Below are 23156 nucleotides of genomic sequence, written 5' to 3' on the forward strand. Positions count from 1 at the left end.
GCACACCAGACCTCCATGTCCATCACCAACTCCCGGAGTTTACTCAAACTCAAGTCCATTGAGTCGGTGATGCCATCCAACCATCTCAACCTCTGTCGTCCCCTTGTCCTCTCACCTTCAATCTTTCCCAGCATCAGCGTCTTTTCAAATGAGTCAGTTCTTTGCATCAGGTGGCCAGAGTATTGCAGTTTCAGCTTCAGCATCAGTCCTTCCACTGAATATTCAGGACTGATTTCCTTTAGGATGGACTGGTTGGATCTCCTTGCAGTCCAAGGGACTCTCAAGAGTCTTCTACAAAACCACAGTTCAAAAGCATCAATTCTTTGGCTCTCAGCTTTCTTTATAAGTCCAAGTCTCACATCCATACACTTGTCTTTATTATAGAAAAAACTGATCAGTGATTTAAAAAGTAATCAAGGCTTGCTTACAGAGACAGAAATTAGGGGAAGAATTAGTTGATCAGCAATATTCAAGAACATATACACAACCATTAATCTTTAAATATGAGTAAGAACACATATTTCACACTAAATACATTTTCATTCTAAAAGGTAACTTTTAATTTTCATTTCCCTGATATCAAACTCCATATCCTACTAGATTAAATTAAAATTTAAAAGGAGAAAAGATTCATAAGACTAACAATGTTGAATGTGAAGCAAATAGAACCCCATATATTGCTGATGGGAATGAAAACTTATACAAATATTTGAAAAACTGATTGCCAGTTACTACTGCTGCTGCTGCTAAGTCGCTTCAGTCGTGTCAGACTCTGTGCAACCCCACAGACGGCAGCCCACCAGGCTCCCCCGTCCCTGGGATTCTCCAGGCAAGAACACTGGAGTGAGTTGCCATTTCCTTCTCCAATGCAGGAAAGTGAAAAGTGAAAGTGAAGTCGCTCAGTCATGTTCGACTCTTAGTGACCCCATGGACTGCGGCCCACCAGGCTCCTCCATCCATGGGATTTTCCTGGCAAGAGTACCGGAGTGGGGTGCCATTGCCTTTTTACTAAAGCTCAATTTATAATTTACCCAGGATTTCAATCTTAGGTATATACCCAAGAGAAGAGAGCATAAAACATGCATAAAACTAAAAATATGTAAGAGAATGTTCACATCAGCTTTATTCTTAAAAGCCAAAAATGGAAATGACCCAGATGGCCATCAATAAGACAAATACAAAAATGTTAATATATTCACATAATCGAACACTATATAGCAATGAAAAAGAAGAAATAAACACTACACTACAACGTAGATGAAACTCACAGATGTAATTCTGGGCAAAAGAAGGCTGGGCCCAGAGAGTACATTCTATTTTTATAAAGTTCAAGACCAGGAAAAACTAATCAAGGAGCAATCAAGATCTGCGGGAATTGAGAACAGAACAGTGGTTATCTTTTTAAGGGTATTGATGACAGCATGCACACAGAGTCTCCTGGGTGCTAGAAATGGTCTCTGTATTGATCTGGGTAGTATTCACAAAAGTGTATACGTATTCACATATATATTCAAACTCATCTGAGTCATATTCTGTCTTACTACTTACTTACTGGCTTCCTGACCTTTATAAGTTATTTAGCCCCTTTACACCTAACTGACTCACAAAGAGTCAGACACAACTGAGCAATTAAACTGAACTGAAACCTAACCTTTTCCTTTATAGGATGGGGATACCTTTGATACAGGGTTGATCTTTAGATTATAAAGTATTCAAAAAATGGTAACTACTATTATTACCTGTTTTTTTATTTGCATCAACAGAGGATCACGGTGAAAGGATTTTTGAAAACCAATAGTGAAAAGAAATAACCTACAGTCATGGGAAAAAACAGACACAAGTTTTCAAAATCTGGACAGATCTGATGCCACAATATAAAAGCAAAACCAATACTCAACAAAAATGCATGCACAGTCACAAGAAAAGAAGAAACTATGTATATGGAATCCTAAAAGGTATGAATGCGTGCAATATACTTAGGGAAGATTTCGGGTTGAAGTGGTTAGATAAAATAAACGCAACTCTAACACCTAAGACTTGGTTACCTTCAGTTACTCGGAGAAGGCAATACAACGCAAATGAAAAGAATTAATGATTTCTTATTAATTTTAGCAATTTTCTCTCCCAAATAAAACCTTTCAATTAGCTAATTTGTTTTAAAGCCTCTCATACTCCCATTTACTCAAGAACAGTCAGCATAGGAAATAGTTCTAACATTAAGGAGGGATTTATTTAATCCCAAATTGCTCATAACAGCACAGCTCTTAATAAAAAGCAAACTTCATGTTTAAATTACAACTTTAGTAAAGGCATCATATTAATATATTATTTCCTAGATTTTTTCCTTATAAAAATGGCCCAAATTATTACTTATAAAAGCTACAGCATAAAGCTTTCTTACAAAAATAAAACAAAATAGAATCCTAACTTGACCAATTCAATGCCAGAATGCTAAATTTAAAAACTTAAAATTACCTAACCTAATACAGTTCAGCACGTAAGTAACTGCAAAAGGTCATTACAATTTTCAAAACATTTACTACAGCTTACATGAGTCTTTGAATTTATTCTGATTCAAAATTCTAGCCTGCTCAAATGTAAAATGCTACTAAAAATGTTAAACTAATTTGAAAAACTACTATAACTGTATGAATTATATAGAGATGTTTTGCTTTTTACAGTTCTTTTCAGTTCACTAACAAAATTTATAGCTAAAAGTAACTGAGATAATCTTGCTTTAAGCTAATATGTCTGAAATTACTGCTATGTATTAATTTGTGTCAATGTTTAAAAAGTCTAACACTTTGATGTTATTTTCATATCTACATTTTTTCCCCTGGCATCAAACTGCATACTAGCAGAGAAACCAAAGTAAAAATCAGGCTTTATCCATGTTCATTTTAAACTAAGCTTTCATTTTCATTTAAGCTTTATCTTTTTACATTTAAATTTTCTAAAACAAACCTCATCTTCCATAAGGCAGCAATCACGTATATTGTTTAACAAAATCATTAAGATGTTACAGTCCCAGCAAAGGCAGTAAGAAAAAAAATGCATTTTCACACCCAGAAGCAAGTTACAGTTCTAAACAATAAACCATGACTTATATCATGACATGAATAGAGATGCTGAAAAGGTTAGAATGAAAAATCCCCGTGAGGTCAATAGGATTTACTTTTATATTCATGTTACATGAATACCTTTATTAGGGTTTGAAAAAACACCGCTTATGAAAAGCAAATCACTATGTGATAATGGATGCCATTTTAAGACTTGCAAATCAACTCTTTTACTAAAAACACAGGTATACGGTAAACAGTAACTGGAATTCAAAGAGGTTGGCGATGAAGCCAACAAACTGCGAGTAGCTACAACTGGACAAAGTAAATAGCCCCAGAATTTTCACATCTCTAGGAATTCTTTTAAAAAGCTAGTCAATTTTTTTTTTTTTTTGGTTGAAAACACAACTACACTTGCATCTGAGCAGAGAATACGTGCGCTGAGCTTAAGCCTATTATGAATTTAAATGGCTAGGTTTGTAAGAGCATTTAAAACTACACTCAATTATTAAAAGAAAACCACCTACACTAAAATCTGTTTCACAATACCACGACACACTACAATATGATTTAGTCTATTTCAAGAATGCTAGTCAGACTAAAACTTTTCCCCAGCGTATTCCTAGTTCTAGATATAAAGATGAGTCTTTTTTTCTGTGGAAGTTGATAGAAAATTCTACCAAAACCCCCTTTGACTGTTTTAGTCATAAGTTTTGTTGTTGATACTACTGTTTTCTGGGGAAGGTGATAAGTACTTAAAAAAAAAAAAAAGTGTTTTAAGGTATATGACAAGATATTTTGCTATTTGAATAGATTTTAACAGCAATGTAATGCTTCAATCAAACTAATTTTTTTTTCCATTTTAAAAAACTCACAAGTGATCGGTGCTTGCTTTGGTGTTCTGAGTACTCTAAGTCTATTTAATCTTTAAAGTTCAAATTCCAGGAGTCCATAGTTCAGAGAAACACAGGCTTTACAAAACCTGGGAAACGGTTGCTTAATACAGAGAGGAATACAAAGCACTGAAATCATCACATATTGGAGACAAGAAATACATTATTCTTCTCCACAGAGGACAATGCCTATATTTTAGTCATTACCTCAAGTTATCAAAGCAGGCCTGAAAGGTAAATATTATTACCTTCATTTTACAAAAAAATGGAAAAAACTGAGTCTAAATAACTTGCCTAAGGTCTCACTGCTAGTGGCAAAGCAAAGATTCAAACCTATGATTCCACATTCTCAATTCCATCTTCTTTCCACTCTACCTTTATCCACTGCGATAGTTGGTAGACACATTTATCAAAGAGCTGGCAGGACCGGTCTTCGCCAGTTGTTTACAAGGCATGTTCAAAGACTGGACCTGCTTGTTAGCTGACGTCAGTGAATGAACGAAAAGACTCAGAAGGAAATGGAACAAAGTGAAGAATCGTCACAAGCGTGCCCTATTACATCAATGCCTAACTCAGGGCGCATCCATCCCAGATCCCCCAGCTCTGTAATGCTATTGGGCACGAGGGTCTCTGGAAGCCTTGGGGAGCAGGAGTGAGGCAGTGAACTCGGCTCTGTCCTCAGGCACAGCAATCGTTTCCCTGATAACCTGCTCAGCTGGGCTCTCTTTCATACACTGCCGGGCAATGTGACTGTCCACTCTCAGCAATAATGTCAATGCGTTTCTGAAGGGTCTGCAGTTCACGGGTGTGCCAAGGCACAGAGGTTTGAGAACCACGGGCCTGGGTACGTCTGTGGACTCTGACAGTGAGCGTTGTCTGCCCATGTCAGTTGGGAGGTCCTGAGAGCTACCAGCCTCCCATCAGCTTGCTCAGCCCAGCCATCTCACAACTTCATGCCCCTTTTCTGACCAAACTGGCACGTATATTTTCTAAGCATGAGCATGACTGGTCAGTTGTCCTGTCATGGAACAAATGCTCCGTATATAAATATGCTCACCACTTGTGAATTTCACTTCCTCCTCTTCACCATTTCCTCTGCTTTGTGTCAATCTTCTCTTTGTTTCTGTTGCTACTACCCTCCTCAGCTCTTCCTAATTCCATCATTCAACAAACTTTTCACTAACTAGCTCCTCTCACTGTAAAGTCCCTTCTATACTACTGCCTAACTGATCTTCAAGAGCATTTTCATGGAGGGAGATGGACTGGGAGTTTGGGATTAGCAGATGCAAGTTATTACATACAGAATGGAGAAGCAACAAGGTCTTACATAGCACAGGGAACTATATTCAATATCTTGTGATACGGATAAACCATAATGGAAAAGAATATGATAAAGAATATATGTAAAAAAAAAAAACAGCTTTCATCATGTCAAACTCTTTCAATAGATCTCCACTGTGAATTAGATGTGTTCTTAACATCTCCACCTAATGTTTAATGCCTAATCTGTATCCTCCCTAATTATTTATCCAACCTAATTTCCTACTTCAGATGGACACCAAAGAACCAAATCGGCCTCTATAATTAAACAATCGGATCAAGCCTGCTTCCTACCCACACGTTCGTGTGCTTAACCTCTGAAGGTGTCAAACCACGTCATTCCCACATTAGAAACCTGCAACAGTTCCCTGCTGCTGATGGAAATTCAAACCTTTCAGTAAGACATAGATAACTCCCCACGATCTGGCCCTAAAGCATCTCTGCCATCATCTTCCTACAACTAATGTGCATCCTGTTCTCCAATGACACTGGGCTCTTCGCCTCTCCTGGCAGGGATCTCCCTGGCCTGGCCTGTATCCATCTGTGTCATGATACTCAACATGGATCCAGACCCCCGTCATCTCTATTTGGTAACAGCCTCTCCATCTTTCAAGGTTCCGCTCCTGCTCGTGATCCTTGGATCTCACTTCTGAAAATTGGATCTCTTTATACTGTTTATGAGGCTCTGTCTTAAATTTCAGTTGTAATGGTCCACATGCTCTATCTTCTCTTTCAGAGCAGAAAGCTTTCCAGGACAGGGGGCTCTGGCTTGATCTTTACAACAATCCTAATACCTTATAGCACAGGACCTTTCTTGAAATACTTGTTATAATAAGTACTGACAAACACAGTGTACATGGGTCCCTGGCGGAAGGCATCAAATATTCTACCTGGTAGATGTGGTGAGAAATAAAATAAAGCAAAATAACAATAAATAAATAATCAAAAAGTCTCAACATTATCAGAAAGTCAAAACTTGTAAAAATGCAGACTTCTGCCAGCACTGTGGCACTGGAGCCATCAGCTATCTTTGGCCACATAAATACTGGTCATTTCCTCAGTCGCCTTGAACACGGTCCCCTCATTCCCGTCTCCATAAGCTCTGCACACGCAAACCCTTCCCCATACCCCTGATTCCTTCCTTCAACGTCCATGATCAGCTTTTTCAGGACTGATGTAACACACTCACAGTCGTGCCACAATGTCTGTTCCCTGGAGAGTAGGCCTGAGCTCAGTACTCTCAACCATTCCAAGAGCCGGCTACTACCAGGAAGTATCTGTCAATGAAAGCATTGCACAGCTGAACAGACTTTATACTAAATCTGAAAGGTCTGCTGTTGTCTTAATTATGGTAAAATACACATAACATAAAATTTACCATCTTAACCATTTTTATGTGTACAATTCAGTAGTGAGAAGGGCATTCACACTATTGCACAACCAATCTCCAGAATTCTTTACATCATGCAAAACTGAAACTCTGTAGTCACAAAACAAAAACGCCCAGTTTCCATTCCTCACTACCCCCATTCCTGGTGATGAGTATTCCACTTTCTGTCTCTATGAACTTACCCTAGGTACCTTATGGGAGTGGAATCACGCCGTATTTGCCTTACTGTGACTAGCTTATGTCACTCAACACACTGTTGAGAACAGTTTCATCTAACTTGTCAGCATTTGCTTCCTTTTTAAGGCTGAATAATATTCCATTGCAGCTAGAGATCACGGTTTATTTATCCACTCATCTCTCAATAGACACTGAGTTGCTTCCACCTTTTGGGTATTAAGAGTCATGTTGCTATGAAAATAGGTGCACAACTTAAGGTTTATTTTATGAAAACGAGAGTCCCCCTGAGGGGCTGTGTGAAAAGAAAAAAATGGTACCTCCAAAGGGAAAAAAAAAAGTCACCTTACAAAGCAGCTGAAACTTCAAGACAACAAGTTCCCCTTAAGAATACCGATGGAGACAGGTCTGCGTGTATGATGATGCCACAAACCAGGAGCTGCTCACAAACTAGGGCTTGTTTGTGTGTGCTCAGTTGTGTTAGACCTGTTGAGACCTCATGGACTGCAGGCTGCCAGGCTCCTCTGTCCATGGAATTTTCCAGGCAAGAATATTGGAGTGGGTTGCCATTTCCTACTCCAGGGGATCTTCCTGACCCAGGGATCGAACCCTCATCCCTTGCATCTCCTGCGTTGGCAGGTGGATTCTTTACCACTGTGCTGCTAACATAAACTCATTATAATTTTTAACATGTGGTATGGACCAAATATCGACATGTTTAAGAGCAATCCTATGTGCATGTGTACACACACACATACATATGTGCGCACGTGCCCCCAGCCTTGCTGAGAAGAATCCCTAATCACAAACAAGTCCCCACTATTGCTCATCTGGAGTGGGTTAGCAAAGTTGTCCTTGAGAAATGAAGCTCCTCTAAACACTGGCATTGGTGAGATTCGGTGTGGGGCTCACATTTTCCATCAAGCAACAGTACTGTCTCTCTGCTTTTTTCCTTATTCTCAGCTTCCACTCTAAACTTGGACACCGCTCTCACTCTTAGCCCCAGATCTCTAGAATAAGAGGGGAGACTTCCTTCTAGATCCAGGGAAGTTTCTACCCAAGGGCTGCTCCTGAAGCCAAATGAGGGCCACTCACAGTCAGATGCAATCACACTGCCTGCCTCCCAAGAGCTAGCCGAGTGAGATAGTGAGAGCTCCAGCCAGCATGCCCTTTCCAGGGATCCCTGTCTAGTCAGCAAGAGCATGGAAGGATCTGACAAGGGAAAGAATTCCAACTCAACTTTCCAGAAAGATCTTTCTGGACAGGAACAGGGGTACTGGTTAAGGGCACAAGTGGTGGGGCAGACACTGGAGGCAGACCGCTGAGACCCGCAGACCGCTGAGACCCGCACACTGGCTGGGGTCTGACTCCTGCGTGCCATCGGCAATCAGAGGTGGTGATCGTGCCCACTTCAACCCAGGGATGCTATCAGGTTTTAAGTAAACTGAGTTAGTATTACTGAACAAGGCCTGTCCCGTGGTAATCACTATGCCAGCGTTTGTAAAATAAACAGTGTAAATTCTATGAAAAAGATCAATACTACAAAGGAACAATTAAGTCCAGGTTTCCTTGGTGGCTCAGTGGTAAAGAATCAGTCTGCCAATGCAGGAGATGCAGGTTTGATCCCTGGGTCCAGAAGATCCCCTGCAGCAGGAAATGGAAACCCACTCCAGGATTCTTGCCTGGGAAAGCTCATGGATGTAGGAGCCTGGTGGGCTACAGTCCATGGGTCGCAAAAGAGTCAGACACAACTTAGAGACTACAGCAACAACTATGAAGCCCAGGTACCTCAACCAATTGTTCAACGTGTATGATTCTTGGTACATACCTGCTAACCACAAATCAAAGTCTCCAACACTAAAAAGTCAGTAAAACTGATTGCAATGAAGCACACACAGGGGGAAAAGTGTCATAACTGATTTATTACTAATAAAATGAATATTATTTAAGACAAGAACATAGATATTACTCATGAATGTTTCTATTTAGCATTTATAATATTACTTGCGAGTTTCATACTTGTTTAGTCATTTTTTAAAATTTATTTATTTTTCATTGAAGGATAGTTGCTTTACAATGTTGTGTTGGTTTCTGCCATACAACAATATGAATCGAGTATTATGGTCTTTTAATTAGCAAATTCTAACCTCTGGTAAGACAGAAGCCTGGGGAGTAAGCTACAAGATTTTCCACAATCCTGGCAGACACATAGAACAAAAGAAAGACCTTAGGCCAAATGTTCCAATATTCAAATGCATTCCATTTAATATTAGTCAATCCCATGTTGTCTCCTCTATGGATTTTGTACACATATTACATTTCAAGTATACAACAACTTTTAATTCCATACAGATCTCTTTTTCTATGACAGTACTTTCAAGGTACAATTGACAAAACCTCCCAGGATTCTTTTCTCTCAAAAAAAAAAAAAAGTAAAGATTTTTTTGGAATGATGCTAAGATTTGAGGTATTCTTTTTTAAAGTTTGTTGTTATCTTAACCACTACAGAACTCAGTAATACACCTGATACTTCACATGAAACAATATCACACACAGAGCAGTTATTCAACCAGCCAACTGTTTCTAAATGATTTGTCTGTTTTGACAAACTAATGACAGTTAAATTAAGTTCCTTGTAATTGTAAAATCCAAAATAATCTGAATTTTCTAAAAATTCACCACACTAATGCAGTCATTTTCTTCAAGATAGTGAAAATTAAAGCAAAACAAAACAGAAAACCCTCAGATAGTCCCTTAGGGCTTGTAGAAAAATCGAGCTTCTCAGCATCTTTAAAGTCAGTTCTGAATATCTAGTTTTCAGAAAACTCAAAATAACTTTAAGTTATTTCTCTTAAAGTTTAAAACCTACAAATGCTGCTTTATGTTCTTCACAATGTTTATACGAAATCAAATAAAACTACTTTCGTATAAAGACAGTTTTAGCTTAACACTGCATTCTCATTAATTTGAAGGAAACCTAAATAAATTAGCTTCTTTCGCTGATTCTCCACCTGCAAATACATTTTTAATTAATCATCCTAACAATAATCACCAACTCAATGGACATGGGTTTGAGTAAACTCTGGGAATTGGTGATGGACAGGGAGGCCTGGCGTGCTGCGATTCATGGGGTCGCAAAAAGTTGGACATGACTGAGCCACTGAACTGAACTGAACTGAACACTAATCTAACACAATTGCTAGATTTTCACATGCTGAATTATGGCCAACCTGATAACATTCTGGAATACATTAAATACTGCCAGGGTGCCAGAACACACACATAGTAATAGTAATACATTATTATTTCATTGTATTTGTTCTTTCGTAATGATAGATTTCTCTGTATTCTACAAATTAACATACTTTTCTCTCTTTACAATTATTTACACACGCACACACCCTACACAGTTTAAAATCTCTTCTAGAATACTGTTTGGCTAAGCAGACAAAATTACAGAAGGTAGATTCCAAATATGCTTCAAAACACATACAAAATAGAAGTAATGTCACTAGATAAAGTACATAAAGATAGTATTTCAGAAATAACAGCCTATAAGCCATTAACCATTAACTTATATTCTATTTCATTACAGGCACTGAGCAGAAAAGATAAATATTTAATATCCTCAGATGGTCAATAAATTTGAATTATTTCAGCAGTCACTGCAAATACATTAGCAAATGCCTCTAGTTATAATCCCATAGGTTAGTAAACAATTTTCAAGGGACAAAGTGACTAGGTGAACTAAAGTTTATTCAATGCCTCAGATCAAATTAAATTTAATCTTAATCTTAAAATTCCTTTAAGATTTACATTTTTATCAATGAAATCAGTGCAGTCTCTACTTCTGCCCTTTCTGTTCCTTATCATTCTGCCACACATAATGGCAGATTTGCCAGGATGTCACAAATAACTAAAATAATGTATGAATATTTCTATACCATTGCCATCTCAAAAACAGTCCCCAGAGTCAAAGAATCAGTGATGATTTCCACTGGCACATTAAAATGGGTGACAAATGTAAAATGCAGATGACAAAACAGCCCTATCTCCTCTTTCATTAAGAATCTGAGTCTTGGCAATTCCCTGGCAGTTCAGTGGTTAGGACTTCTGAGCTTTTACTGTGGGGGCCTGGGTTCCATCTGTGGTCAGGCAACTAAGATCCTGCAAGCCACAAGGCTGGACCAAAAAAAAAAAAAAAATCCCAAACAGAATCTGAGTTTATTCAAAGCTTTCATTCTAATTCAGAGTTAAGAAAAAGTGAAAGGAGATATTCAACATGAGTTCCACAAGAGAAAGCAATCTCCTTAAAAAATGTGTTTCTGGGAGTTTCCCTGGTGGCTCGGTGGTGAGTAATCCACCTGCCAGGGCAGGAGACATGGGTTCAATCCCTGATCCAGAAAGATCCCTCATGCCGTGGAGCAACTAAGTCTGTGTGCCACAACCACTGAACCTGTATGCCTAGAGTCTGTTCTCCACAACAAGAGAAGCCACCTCAATGAGAGGCCTGCTCTCTGCAGCTAGAGAAAAGCCCATGAAGCAACAAAGACACAACACAGCCAAAAACTGAATCAATCAATTAATTAAATAAATTATTTTTTTGAAAATGTTTCCAAAACCCATTTTAGGGTTGACTGGAACTTGGGACACTCTGCTATGAAGAATTGTAAATGGATATGAGTTTCTCTCACAGCAACAAAGGCCTTTTTAATCCATATATTTTATTTGTATAGCATTAGCATGCCTTTACAACTCTGGTGGGGAAGGTTTAAGAGTGGCTGACCAGCAGGTGGAGGACAGGAAGTTTTGAATTTGAAGAGGAACACCCACGGGCTAGAACAGAGGGTACAGCTGGGCTAACCAGTGGACAACCAACCAGTAGTCTGGGCCAGCCTGCTGTCTCTTTCAACTCTCCTCACTGTGTAACCTCTGCCCCGAATTTCACTCCTCCTTTAGCGGGCTACAAAACAGACACAGCCTCTCTCTGTCTTCCTTAACTACAAACCCTCCAGATCACTTAAGGACTTCTACTGCTAATGGCAACAACAGCAGGAGTGTTAAATGGGCCCTCTTCTGTCTCAAGCTGGGTTGAGTTCTTTCCTGGAGGCAAATGAGGCTTCACTCCAGGAACTGGGACCAGCCAGGAGAGGAGGAAAGATGAAGGCTGCTCTCTGGAGCAGGGCAGGGCTAAAAGTGAGCCAGAGGAGAGAAAAGTTTCCAACACTGGGCACGGAACAGGGGAGGGAGGCTCCCAAACTGTAAGAAGTCTTGCAAAGTCAATCCAGATTACATAAATCAAGGGCAACTTATTAACAAAACTTCAGCTATCCCAAAGACAACTGAGTTCTAAATAGTAGGATAAAAAATAAACACTTAACTCTCTCAAAAACGCAGTTCTTTTATTTCATGTAAAATGTATCCCAAGTGGAGTTAACACTAACATGCTCTTTTCAACTGCTGACGCCAAAGCGGCAGTTTTGTAGTAAATTACAGTGGCCAAGATCATCTACGAATAATTTACCGTCCAAGTTCTCCAATCACACCTGGAAACAGTTAAGCCTGTCATGCCATGTATGTTCATAGTTAGGAAGCAGGGCCTGTGGATTAACCACATCTGAAAAGTTAAATTATCATTTCATATAACTCCAAAGGATCACAAATAATACAATATGGTTACTCCCCAGGGGTAAAAAGGCAGTGTGTGACATCTGGGGATATAGGGATAAATAATCACTCCAAATCACACAGTTTTCTCAAAGAATTTGTAAATGTGCCATGCATGCTTCATAGATTTTTTTCTCTGCTCAGAAGTTGGCTTCAAATTCTGAAATGTGACTTTTCAGCCAGATAAAATTTCAAAGCATTTTTTAAGAAGGATACTTGGACTAACAGCACGTGCTCCCAAACACTAATGTGTCCTTTCTTCTCTCTACGGGGGCAGGCGGGGGCTGCTGAAACCAGTCAGCACAAAAACAATTAACAGCAGCAATCTGATGGCAACTAAACCTTGACTTATATAAATACATAGAATGCTTGGACCCATTCCAAGTACCCTGTAAAATCCTATTAAGATGATGAATCGTTCATAATTTAGATTTGTTTTAGCTCTAAACTTCTAAATGCAGCATAAGCATTAAATCCCTCTCACAGAGTCCATGATAAATTCCAACTTTCTCTGCATGGTATTTTCTGCTACTGTTCTCCAAAAATCACAGATTTTTTTTTTTTAATTGATATTCGCCCACGGGGGTTCCCTGGTGGTCTAGTGGTTAGGAATTGGTGCTTTCACTGCCATAGGGTTCAATCCCTGGTGGGGGAACTGAGATCCCACAAGCTGCACTCCCTGGCCAAAATTAAAAAACAAAACAAAACAAAACAAAAAATCACCCAGACTCAAAAGAGATCTTCTCCAACACTCTCAAAAAAATTTAGAGGGGGGAAAAAAAATCCTGGTGATTTGCCTAAGGTCAAACAGTGCCAAAGGATGGAGTAAAAAGTGACTTTGGGTTCAAACAGTCAGCAGGCAGCAGCAGAGTCGAGGTTGAGGACTCTTAATCAGCCTCTCCCCACACCAAACTGAAACCCCCACCCTACCCCCACCACTCCTGTCCAAATACAAAGAACTGCAGTGCTTACTGTCTTGTCGTGAAATGACATTTCCTTCTAAGAATGCTACCTTTACTATAGGGAATGAGCACCCATGCTACTGTTTAAAAAGAAACAACGAGCCTGTCTGTGTTCATCAGCAGAATGTATGTGGTTTCTTGTGATGCTCTGAAACATAAAGAAATCTACCGATGGAATCCTCACACTGTAAATGTTTAAGGATAAAATGTTTCAAATGGATAACCAACAAGGACCTACTGTGTAGCACAGGAAACTCTGCTCAATGTTCATTAGCAGCCTGGATGGGAGGGGAGTTTGAGGGAGATTGTATGCATATATTACCGCTGAGACCCTTCCCTGTTCACCTGAAACTACAATTGTTACTCAGTTATACCCCAAAACAAAATGGTTTTGGTGCTAAAAAAAATTAAAATTAAAAAGAAGAAATAATCAACTTATCTGTGTTTATCAGCAGAATGTATGGGGTTTCTTGTAACATTCTGAAACATAAGAAATCTAGTGATTGAATCCTCCTCACTGAACAGTTTAGTAATAAAACGTTTACCATTCTATTACGAAGGACCAGCAAGAACCTACTGCATAGCACAGGGAACTCTGCTCAATGCTCTGTTGCAGTCTGGATGGGAGGGGAGTTTAGGGGAGAATGGATGCACATATATATGGCTGAGTTGCTTTGCTGTCTACCTGAAACTATCACGACACTGTTAATCAGCTACGCTCATATAAAATGAAAAATTAATGATAATAAAATGTTCAATCAGGAATAGAACATTTTCACGTGAATCTCCTTCTCCAAAGCTGCAAAGATCCTGCTTTTCTGGCCCTTGCTATGGCCACGCCACTGCACCTGCCATTCTGACCTGTTCAATGACTTTTTAATAACTGTTTACAGCCACTGGGTGTAAATATCAAAGTGCTTGCTAAACAGTAATTACTTCTCCTTCTCGTAACATCCCTTTTTATAGAGATAAACAGCCTCAGATCAAGGCCTGTGTCTGCACTGAGGGCAGTATTTTTCTATTGCTAAAACTTAAGATGCTGAGTATTATGGAAATGATTACCAATCTGAACACGAGAAGCCTGCCTTTTTCCTTTAAAAAGACAAACACTGATATAAGAAATTATTTCTTTTGCAAAATATAGAACTTTGCTTATCATATATATCTACACCCAGAAGTGTCACTAAACAGGACACATCAAGCAGGCAGCTTGCCCAGAGCCCAGATCATACTAAGTCACAACATGCCCAGAAAATGGCTGGGCTGGCGAGTCCATCTCTACACTCAAGCTGTTGGGTTGAACAGAACCCTAACTTTTATAAATGGTAACAGATTAATGCTTAATATAATTCCTATGTACATCTGTTCACTATATTCCCAAATCTTTTATCATGATGGAGTGTCATATATTTAATTTGCTGACAGGCCAGTGGACAGGTTGAACTTCCCTGGTGGCTCAGACAGTAAAGAATCTGCCAGCAATGCAGGAGATCCAGGTTCAATCCCTGGGTAGGGAAGATCCCCTGGAGAAGAGAATGGCAACCCACTCTAGTATTCTTGCCTGGAGAATCCCATGGACAGAGGGGCCTGGCAAGCTACAGTCCACGGGGTAGCAAAGAGTCGGACATGACTGAGCAACTAACATTAGTGGACATGTTAATTATGATTTTTCAACTACAAAAGCATGATTTTTGTCTTTACCAATACCATCCATGTGAAATATATTGGCAGATTCACATCAAGTTGGCCTAAACAGTTTTCTTTAAAGTAAGTAAAATTAATCTCCCCTTCTTAATCATCTTCATTCTGTGGATTAAGGTACAAAGATATTGGGATTCACTTCATACATTTATAAATCCATGCTGAATCACGTACAGTAACTTCTACCTGAAAATTTAAAGTATCATCGTGGGTTGTTTCAATCTTTTATTTAATAGAAATAACCAAAAGAGGAGGTGGGGAGGGTCGATTGAGCCCTGATACCACCCCAGAAATCAATCAACGTCATCACTCATGTGATGCCTTAGGACGCACTTCCAGCAGAGCTCTATGATGCTATAAAGACAGCACTTATTAGAAAGATGGTGCCTGTCACCCCAGGAGCCTGCTGCACACTTGCAGTGACATCTCTAGAAAGGCTCATTTTACAACCCTTCTATACCATTAACTCTAGGTACTGGAATAGTTAAACTTCTTAGGAAGAGAGTGTAAGGAGTTTCACTGAAGGCAACTATAAACAACGACAATCATTTCATCCTTTTCAGTCAGTATCTGCTGAGTGTCCATACCAACTGCTGAGGCAGTGAAAAAGAGAAAGCAGAGTCAGAAAACAGTTTCTACCTACTAGGAGCCTGTAATCCAGGAGGAGATATTAAGCAAGTACCCAAATGGCGATGATACACAATGAGCTAAGCACGCTAGAAAGAATAAAGAAAAGCGTTCTGCAGGTCACCAAGCTTGTCAACAAAGTATGAGATTACCATTGACAAGCTTCCTTTTAGCAGGTAGAGATGAGGAAAAGGGTACTCACCGAAGGGCAAACAGCTGAACAAAAACTCAAGCACACAAAACAGAGATAAAGCCCTCAGGCCAGATACCAGCGTGGGTAAAGCAGTGTAGGGGAGATCAAGGAAGGAACATTTGGGGGCGCTGTTCTGGAAGACCTAGAAAGCTAAGGAGTTTGGACCTACTTGAGGAGGCTGTGGCTTCAGGTAACCTGAATCTAAAGAGTGGTCTGATCGCTGTTGAGTTAGCGAGTGGTTAAACTGCTTCTACGTGGAAGATGAACTGGATTCAGCTGAGAAGGCAGGGAGGTTATTAACAACCGTCGGGTACAAAGCACTGAGGGTCTGAGTGCAGGTGGTGAGACTGGAATGAGGGGTCGTCACATTATACACGCTGCTGACACTGTGAAGGCAGGCTGCAAAGAGTCTGGACGTTAAGAGTCAAAATGACTGGGATTTTGAGTCTGGATGAGTAGCAGTGCCAATTAATAGAAACCAGGAAATAAGGAGGAAGAACTGGTTTGGGCTGAGGGAAATCAGGAGTTTCCCTTTAGTTTGAGCTGCACTGAAGGTGTAAGCAAGTTACTCAGGGAGAAATGCCAAGCGAGCAGTCAGAGCTTAGAAGAAAAGTCAAGTTCGGGTTGTAAGTTTGGGAGCCATCTAAATAAAGACGATGGCAAAAGCCTGGATTGGATGAGATCACTAACAAAAAGAGACACTGACTTGGAAGAGAGGGAAAGTTTTTGAAAATTCCTACCTGAGGGGGATGGAGGGAGGGGAAGGGGAAAGACAAGCTACCGGTGGACACATAGTATTGGCCAGAGACAGGGAAGGTCCATCCACTCCTGAATTCCAAATCCAAGCTCAGCTCAGTTCAGCAGGAGTCAACAGGGCCTGACCATGCACGCGTCAGATGAGAGGTAAAACAAGGAACAGTGAATGCCCTACTTTGAAAATGTGATGTCAAGAAAATCAAGCCGAGAAACTGCTGCAAAAAGAACTCAGGAGGACATATTTACAGTTACAGACACAGCAGAGACTTTCAATAATCACTGAAGAAAACTATGAGCAACTTTATGCCAATAGTTGGAAACAACAAAGAATGGATAACATTCTAGCAAACTGTGCATTAACGAAAGTGGCTCAGGAATAAATTAAGATATAAATTATTTACAAAAACAGAAACAGATTCACAGGTAGAAAACAAGCTTATAGTTACTGAAGGGGAAGGCAGGGGGAAGGAACAAATTAGGACTTTGAGATTAACAAATACACACTACTGTATATAAAATGGGGCTTCCCAGGAGCCCAGTGGTAAAGAAGCTGTTTGCAATGCAGGAGATGTAGGTTTGATCCCTGGGTCGGGAAGATCCCCTGGAGTAGGAAATGGCAACTCACTCCAGTATTCTTGACTGGAAAATCTCATGGACAGAGGAGCTTGGTGGGCCCCAGTCCACGGGGTCACAAAAAGTCAGACACAACTGAGCAAAGACACATATATAAAATAGGTAACAAGACGTACTGTATAGCACAGGGAACTGTACTCACCAACTGTAATAACCAACAATGGGAAAGAATCCGAAAAAGGATATATATAAATATATATGTATGTGTGTGTATAAAACGCAATCACTTTGCTGTATAACTGAAACTAACACATCATAAATCAACTACAATTAAAAAAAATAAATTTAAAGCCCATAGCAACCATTAAAAATTAATTTTTACCTGAGATCCCTTAAAACATATGATCATATCACTAAATGCAAACTAGGAAAGGAGAAAAAAAAGCTATTGGCAGACAAGGGGGCAATTCCCCAGAAACTCATTAAAAAAAAATCTGGAAAAAAAAAAAGAAATTCCTCCAGAGAAGTGACAGTTGATGACCAACATTTACCTCCTGTTTCTAAGCCAATATGACTTTGGGAATAAGCATTTCTTCTCCATCTTATAGGAAAACACACACACAAATGTATTCCTTTTGGATTAGAACCTTGAAAGGCTTTATAAAATTTACATAAATTATTTTCACTCTCTCTCATGAAAGTACTCCAATAATCCCCTAAAATAACTCCAGTTTGCCAATCAGGCAGGCTTTTCTATTGTAAAACCAGGCTCAATATTTTTGTTCCAAATCCCAGAATATTAAAATACAGTGAGACTAGCTGACACATGCTCTCCTGCTACACTTCTTCAAATTTTCTTGTAAGGGGACATATACTGACAATCTATCTTTACATTAACATAACTGGAATAAAGGGTAACAGGTTATACATTCCAGCCAACAGCTTCATAACTCTCCTCATTTGTTCTCTCCAAATTAAGCCAAGAATATTCTAGTTTTTCAACACTTCTATTTCTGATTTTAAACTAAATTTTAGATAAAGATTCCATGTATACATGTCCCTATTTTTTCATCCCTTAGTATATAATTTACACATGACTATCAGCCAGTTCCAAAAATTACTAATGAATCTTTACCTGGGTTTTTTGACTGGAGAGGATTTGTCTGAGTTCATTTTTAATGTTTACAAGTAACTTTTTGATTTGAATTTGGCCCACTTAATTTCTAATTTACATCTTGCACATTACACTAACAGAGCAATGTTTGATTTTTGTTTTTTAAAAAAGCTATCTTCTATAATCAGGGCTTCTAAGTTTTCAAAAGGTCATGAAAATTTCTGCTTTTGCATGGGATCCAATTATATTTCATACTTTTCCAAGATACTCAAAACAGATTTTAAAATAAGCACTAGTATTCAATAATGTTTCTATATACTTTTAATTAACTTAATAAATACTTACTAAGAATCTACTATAGTCCAGGCAAAGTACTTGGTGTTTAGAGTGCAGTGATAATTCATTTAATCATAAGTACTATTCTTTTTTTTTTAATGGGGAAGGTGAAGCCCAGAGTGCAGGAAAAAAATTGCCCAATATCCCAAAGTTTATATGCGGCAAGAGTCAGAATTGGAACTCTTTCAAAAGGTCTTTCTGACTTTGAGATGGATGCTCTTCCTAGCCTACACGTTGATATAAAGTTACACGACACACAGCCCCTACGTCCAAGGAGGTCACAGCAAGAAACAGAACAATTCCAACACAACATGTGAGTCCTATCAATTTTCCTAACAAAATTTTGCATGAGAAGTTCTTCTGAATTTATTTAGAGGTTTTTCCTATCTAGATTTAGTAAATTAAATTGTGTGCAGCTAGACAAGTTATTGACTGCCTACTACTACCCTGAAGGCCGTATGTGTTGTGTTAACTGTTCAGGATGGAAGGAGAGAAGTTAAGAAATACCTTTTATATTATGAACCAATACACACAATGTGTGTGTGTGTGTATGTGTAAGTCACTCAGTCATGTCCAATGCTGCGACCCCATGGACTGTAGCCCACCAGGCTCCTCTGTCCAAGGGATTCTCCAGGCAAGAGTACTGGAGTGGGTTTCCTTCTCCAGAATACACACAACTGAAACCAAAGTTTCAGTACTTACCATTACTACACGTGATATACAATGATCTATCACACTTTTCTTAATGCTCCGAATAAATTCTAGAATCCATTTACAGGTCACACTCCCCAATCTGCAAAACACTGTCCTATAAAATAGGCTGACCAAACCAAATCTCCACTTTCGCTTCTGACTCAATCTGGCCATTCTTTATAAATAAAGTATTTACAACAGATAATACCCATTAAGACTTATTTTGCTACTATGCCTAGTAGTGTTATAACAGATCATTCAAACCACCCTACACTTTAATATGTTCTCATATTTAATGACAGAGAAGGCGATGGCACCACCACCCTAGTACTCTTGCCAGGAAAATCCCATGGATGGAGGAGCCTGGTGGGCTGCAGTCCATGGGGTCGCTGAGATTCGGACACAACTGAGTGACTTCACTTTCACTTTTCACTTTCATACATTGGAGAAGGAAATGGCAACCCACTCCAGTGTTCTTGCCTGGAGAATCCCAGGGACGGGGAAGCCTGGTGGGCTGCCGTCTATGGGGTTGCACAGAGTCAGACACGACTGAAGTGACTTAGCAGCAGCAGCAGCAGCATATTTAATGATCCACTACTTTTAAGAGCATCAAACTTTTTCTTCTTTGAAAATATTTGTTTGTTAGAGCCAAACTATTAAATTTTACTTTACAAATACTTTTTAATAAATTAACTACAGCAATCTGATTTAAAGTTATCCCAGTGATAGTCTATTACCATCAAAGGAAACATACTTAGAAAAACCAACCAACTTGGGTGTTTCAGTTCAGTTCAGTTCAGTCGCTCAGTCGTGTCTGACTGACTCTTTGCGACCCCATGAATCGCAGCATGCCAAGCTTCCCTGTCCATCACCAACTCCTGGAGTTCACTCAGACTCACGTCCATCAAGTCAGTGATGCCATCTAGCCATCTCATTCTCTGGCATCCCCGTCTCCTCCTGCCCCCAATCCCTCCCAGCATCAGGGTCTTTTCCAATGAGTCAACTTTTCGCATGAGGTGGCCAAAATATTGGAGTTTCAGCTTTAGCATCAGTCCTTCCAATGAACACCCAGGACTGATCTCCTTTAGGATGGACTGGTTAGATCTCCTTGCAGTCCAAGGGACTCTCAAGAGTCTTCTCCAACACCACAGTTCAAAAGCATCAATTCTTCGGCGCTCAGCCTTCTTCACAGTCCGACTCTCACACCCATACATGACCACTGGAAAAACTATAGCCTTGACTAGACAGACCTTTATTGGCAAAGTGATGTCTCTGCTTTTGAATATGCTATCTAGGTTGGTCATAACTTTTCTTCCAAGGAGTAACCATCTTTTAATTTCATGGCTGCAATCACCATCTGCAGTGATTTTGGAGCCCCCCAAAATAAAGTCTGACACTGTTTCCACTGTTTCCCCATCTATTTCCCATGAAGTGATGGGACCAGATGCCATGACCTTCATTTTCTGAATGTTGAGCTTTAAGCCAACTTTTTCACTCTCCTCTTTCACTTTCATCAAGAGGCTTTTTAGTTCCTCTTCACCTTCTGCCATAAGCAGGGTGACAATATACAATAAACTTGGGTGTTTAAAAGGATCTAAACCATCCTTAAACAGAGTTTAGATAAACCAAACTCTTAAATTTTAGTCCAGTAAATCTTTTTTTAGCATAATGAATGGGAAACAATTTAGAAATGAAAACAGTGTTACACATTTAAAAAACTCTCTAGGTTTAGAGACTTAAGTGATTTGACCAAAGTCATAAATGTCCTTAATCACAGAACTTACACTAGCTCACAACTGCTCCTCCATCAGTGGGATCTCTTTCCACTATGCTACACATTGTCCACATCTTACAAAAAAAAAAAAATCACTATCAACAGCAGCTAACCTTGATATCTGCTTTGTCTAAAATTCTAAGGCAATTATGCTCTGACTTGCACCACTGAAGTACACTTGATTATGCAACCTTGCACACTGTCCTCTAATTGATTCCTCTGTATACATCTTAACTCTTCAGTAAGACCTTTCGCTATGTCTTATAAATAAACTAACCCTTATAAACTATTAAAATGGTAAATGTAATTTAACCACAGGACTACTTTAAAGTCAGTTTCATTTTTAATCTCCTTAATTGCATGAAACGCCTGCCAAGACTTTAGCTCTGGATTCTATCATGTTCTGCAACCATCGGAAAGAAAACCATTTCTCCTCTAAAAAAAGGAATCACTCTCTTTATTTGCACAGTCTACCCTCTCCAAGGGCATGACAAAGTTTTCGATTATAATTACAAAGAGTCACAAATTATATGAAAACATATGTCATCTTCATCTTTTCTGACTGTAAGGGCACTGTATTTATAAAAATGATATAAACAGTTATTTTTAAATATCATCACTATATAACTGTATGATACTTATAAATGCCAAATCATAAATGATTGAATTTTACAAGCATTTATTTTCATGTTTTGTTGATATGGCTTTAGTTTAAGCTATTCTCAAAAGCTAGAAAGAACAAAATTCACTTCCAATTATAAATCAATTAGAAAGAAGCCCATGCCTTCTCACAGATTTTCCCGAAGGCAGCTGGGACAGAAACTCAGAGGTGACCTGTGCGTTCTTCCCCTCTGTAGGCAGTAATAAACATGTTCCCCAAAAGACATATGCTTTGTAAACATAATATGCAGTCTTAGCACAGGATAACTGTATCCTATGACTACTACACAGTCATCTGAAATGCATGAAAAAATGCAAAGAAAAAAAATTTTTTTTACTGTGACATAATCCTAAATACAACAGTTCTGGGAATAGGGACACTTGACCTGCATCTTTGATGAAATTTAAAACTGTATGTTTCTAAACTTCAGTAACAAAATTTCAACAACAGATCAACCAGAAAAATACTGCAATGTCTTCCATGAATATTATTAAAAGTTTAATATTAATAATAATTAAAACAAGCCCCTACTTAATGCTAAAGGCCTCTATGAAAAATACATTTGCCTAACAGCTATCTTAAAAAAATAACAGAACTTTACTCACACGAGAGTTAAACAAGACATTTATCCTTCTTGCAGAGTGGATTTTGAAGAAGTTGATGGTTTATTATTCTCCGAGATTTGAACGGCTCCAATATAATGAATTTATTTTGAGAGAGATGAGGCCGGCGAAAGCCTGTTGTAATTAAAGGTGTTCAGGCACTGCTGTTGGCCCTCAAATGTTTGCTCTGTCAGCTGTCTAAACCCACACTGACACCACAGTAATTAGCGCACTGTCTATGATGTTTTAAATGCAAATTCAACAAAATTAAGCTGTTATGTATTGGGAAATGAATACTGATCAAGCCATCAAACGTACTTCTCTGTTACTAGAAGATGTCAACCATATGTATGGCACGTGTCCAGATCAGCCACGCTCAGTATGAAGAACATGCAAGAGTATTCAAAACCAGAAGGGAGACTATGCTGACCTAAGCTAATAAAAACATGCAAATATCCACATAAAGGGGAACAGATTCTGATGCTTACACAAAAGAATCAAAGTTTAGAGGCTTCAAGCCTGCTTGTCTCACAAATACTTTCTAAGACAGATATTTGTTCTTTTTTTTATTTTGGAGTATAGCTGATTTTCAATGTTGGGTTAATTTCAGGTGTAGAGTGAAGTGATCACTATTACATATATCCACTCTTTTTTAGTGTTA

The 23156-nt window shown here is 39.0% G+C and overlaps 1 protein-coding gene across 12 annotated transcripts in view; it reads right to left on the reverse strand.

Moving 5' to 3' along the window:
- Positions 1–23156, reverse strand: part of NCOA2 (nuclear receptor coactivator 2) — a 285109-nt gene that overhangs the window by 211414 nt on the left and 50539 nt on the right. The window contains exon 3 of one of the 12 annotated variants that reach the window (XM_059874430.1): positions 116–23156. This exon is cut by the window's right edge and continues 48451 nt beyond it. The exons of 10 other annotated variants lie outside the window; for them this stretch is intronic. The gene's annotated coding sequence lies outside the window, so the exon portion shown is untranslated. The remainder of the gene's footprint in view (positions 1–115) is intronic. One more of the 12 variants, XM_059874433.1, reaches the window with a different exon arrangement.

Source organism: Bos taurus, chromosome 14, assembly GCF_002263795.3.
Source record: "Bos taurus isolate L1 Dominette 01449 registration number 42190680 breed Hereford chromosome 14, ARS-UCD2.0, whole genome shotgun sequence".
NCBI lineage: Eukaryota > Metazoa > Chordata > Mammalia > Artiodactyla > Bovidae > Bos > Bos taurus.